The sequence below is a fragment of the Bombus impatiens genome, unplaced genomic scaffold (assembly GCF_000188095.3).
Source record: "Bombus impatiens unplaced genomic scaffold, BIMP_2.2 scf_3251, whole genome shotgun sequence".
Lineage (NCBI taxonomy): Eukaryota > Metazoa > Arthropoda > Insecta > Hymenoptera > Apidae > Bombus > Bombus impatiens.
In genome coordinates this window covers 1-3,384 of record NT_179670.1, presented here as the reverse complement: position 1 = coordinate 3,384, position 3,384 = coordinate 1, and the positions used below count along the sequence as shown (strand labels likewise).

General features: G+C 38.9%; 1 pseudogene; it reads right to left on the bottom strand.

The window, feature by feature from the left end:
* Nucleotides 1–244: 244 nt before the first annotated feature.
* Nucleotides 245–1,122, bottom strand: LOC105681921 (annotated as a pseudogene).
* Nucleotides 1,123–3,384: the final 2,262 nt, after the last annotated feature.

Genomic DNA, 3,384 nt, shown 5'->3' with positions numbered 1-3,384 from the left:
TTACAATCGGATTGAATAACTACAATTGTTCAATTACAGCTATAGTAGACTCTAGGTTACAATGTTGCGGGATTATCCAAAATTCCAAAGGCTCCGGTGTTCTTTCATCTCCGATATATATGTCCACCTCCCCTCTTATCCATTCTATTATATTGCACTCTCTTAATTATTCTATTTCTACGAACTAAATACTAGAAACTACAAATTAATAACTAATGACTAATAACTATTGCAGCTTTGGTCTTTAGCCTCCTTGCTGTGCATCCTTCCTGCCTTTTTCCCTTCTCTTCTCTATTATTGCTTTTAGTTCTGTTGAACCTTTTCCAGTCTCATTTAGTGTTTTTCCTATGTCCTTTGATCCTCCCGTTATTTCACATTCTTCTATTACATGTCTCAGGTCTTCTTTCCTTCTACATAGTCTGCATCTTTTTTCTCCCTCTTCTTTCCAGTATTCCCCTGCTTTGGTCTCGTTCCCACATGTGAATCTTGCCTTCTATACTTCCACTTCATCCTCCTTTCTAAGTACTTTGGTAATTCTTCTTTGGCGATATTTCTGTAATGTATATTATATTTGGATTCCCTCATCCTTTCCCCCCTCTCTTCTGCTTCTCTCTTTCTTCTTTCTTCTATAATTTGGTCTACTGTCATCCTTGTCTGCTCCTCTCTTGCTTCTATCTGCGTCCCTCCATATCTCACCTCTTCTAGTCCCTCCTTTCCCTTTCTTGCTCTTTTCCCTTCTTGGCCATTTCCCCAATTTCTCTCTCTTTCCTTTATACACTCCTTTACTCCTTTTTAGTTCCTTTTTCATTCTAGGGCTTTATCTTCATACCTTGCTGCTCTTTTTAATGCCTTTTCTTTGATTTCTATTAGCTTGGATTCTTCTATCGATATATAATTTGGTGCTGTCATACCTAATATCCGTTTTATATATCTTCTTTGTATTCTATTCAGTCTTTCTTCCATATCCCAGCCCCATACCTCTGCGCCAAACATCTTCATTCTCCTCTCGTAGTCCTGTTTGAATATTCTTTCTCCCAGGCTCCATGTTTTCTTCGTTGCTATTGTTGCTCTCTTTTTCCTGTCTTGTATGTGTTTCTCATCACTGCGGTTTTTCTCTAGCATGTACCCTAGGTATCTTATCTCGTCCACTTCTTCTAATTCTTGCTCTCCCCATTTCCATTTTCTTTGTCTCCTTTTAATCCTTCTTTTTTCGAAAACTACTATCTTGGTCTTTTCCGTGCTCAGTTCTAATTCGGCTTTCTTTAAAAATTGTTTGAATCTCTTTAGCATATCTTTTAGCTCCTCTTCTCTATCTGCCATCGACACAATATCGTCTGCATATGTTAGTGACCATACCTTTCTTTCTCCTACCACTATGCGCCCAGCTTGTCCTTTCCTTAGTTTTTCTACCAGTCTTGTTTGACTCCCCTCGCAGTCCAAAATTCCCTTGTGTCGCGGTTCTTGACTCTCACTACATTCCTCGTTTCTTCGTATATCGCTTTAATCCTTCGGGTTAGTTTTTCGCTAATCCCCATTTTCCTCATTTTCTCCTCCAGTTTCTCTCTGTTTAGTCTGTTGAACGCCGCTCTTAAGTCCGCAAAGCAGGCACATAATTTCCCTCTTTCTTTACCTAGCTGCTTGTATATGATGTGGTTTATCACAAAAACCGCATCGGTCACTCCTCTTCCTTTTCTGAATCCGAATCTTCCAGTTTGTTTTCAATCTCTGCCTTCAGTCGTTCGTCCAGTATCTCTGCATAGATCTTGTATGCTGTATCCATTCTTGTAGCTCTTCGCTACTCTCTTGTCCCCCTTCCTACATATCGGACTTATTACTCCTTTTTTCCAATCTTCTGGTACCCCCTCCCTATTTCCATATTCTCCTTAAGGGGGGGGGGGAGGTATTAAAATTTTTTTGTATTTTTTTAATTGAATGCATAATATCTTAAGAATATTGTATCAAAATTTCAAGTCGATTGGAGCAAAATTGACAAAGTATTTTCATCCTACGAGTATTTTCATACATGTAGGATTTTAATACCTACCCGACTCGAGTGTGCTATTGTTACCCGGCAGATGGTTCGCTCTCTATATAATACCTAATCTTACCCCTCAGATCTCGGTGCCCGTTTGAACACTATTTCTGTACATAATTTACAAGGTAACGCTGGAGAGTTTTTTCAAATTTGTTAATTATTTTTATTTTACAATAACAAATTATCCGATTTTTTCGCAAAAAATCGCGTTTTTCCATTCAAAGTGTTCCGGAATCCAACTATGGGGAACAGCAAGTAACTCCAACATCGAAATACTACAACGCTTCCAATCGAAAACGCTAAGATCCTTAATAGACGCACATTGGTATGTTACCAACGAAGCAATCCATCGCGACCTCAAGATACCCACAGTCAAAGAGGAAATAGCGAAATATAGCGACAGATATAGCAAAAGAGTCCGAACAGATATAACAAACACCGAAACCCCCTAATCACTGGACTACTCGATACGACGGACCAGATTCGCAGGCTGAAGAGGCACCACCCGCTAGACCTAAACGTTAGATTCACTTAATTATCCAAATTAAGCATATGAACTTACCTATAACACTAATAAATTATACCTATCTATAATAAGTATAACTTATTGTAAATAAACAGCCATGTCACTGCGCCACGCCAGAAAAATTACTGAAAATTCTCAACGCGAGAATTGATTGTAATTTCAACAAATAAAATAAAAAAAAAAAAATAAATTCTTTCTTCCATATCCCAGCCCCATACCTCTGCTCCAAACATTTTCATTCTCCTCTCGTTTTCTCATTCTCGTAGTCCTGTTTGAATATTCTTTCTCCCACGCTCCATGTTTTCTTCGTTGCTATTGTTGCTCTCTTTTTCCTGTCTTGTATGTGTTTCTCATCACTGCCGTTTTTCTCTAGCATGTACCCTAGGTATCTTATCTCGTCCACTTCTTCTAATTCTTGCTCTCCCCATTACCCTTTTCTTTGTCTCCTTTTACTCCTTCTTTTTTCGAAAACTACTATCTTGATCCTTTCCGTGCTCAGTTCTAATTCGGCTTTCTTTAAAAATTGTTGGAATCTCTTTAGTATATCTTTTAGCTCCTCTTCTCTCTCTGCCATCGACACAATATCGTCTGCATATGTTAGTGTCCATACCTTTCTTTCTCCTACCACTATGCGCCCAGCTTGTCCTTTCCTTAGTTTTTCTTCCAGTCTTGTTTGACTCCCCTCGCAGTCCAAAATTCCCTTGTGTCGCGGTTCTTGACTCTCACTACATTCCTCGTTTCTTCGTCTATCGCTTTAATCCTTCGGGTTAGTTCTCCGCTAATCCCCATTTTCCTCATTTTCTCCTCCAGTTTCTCTCTGTTT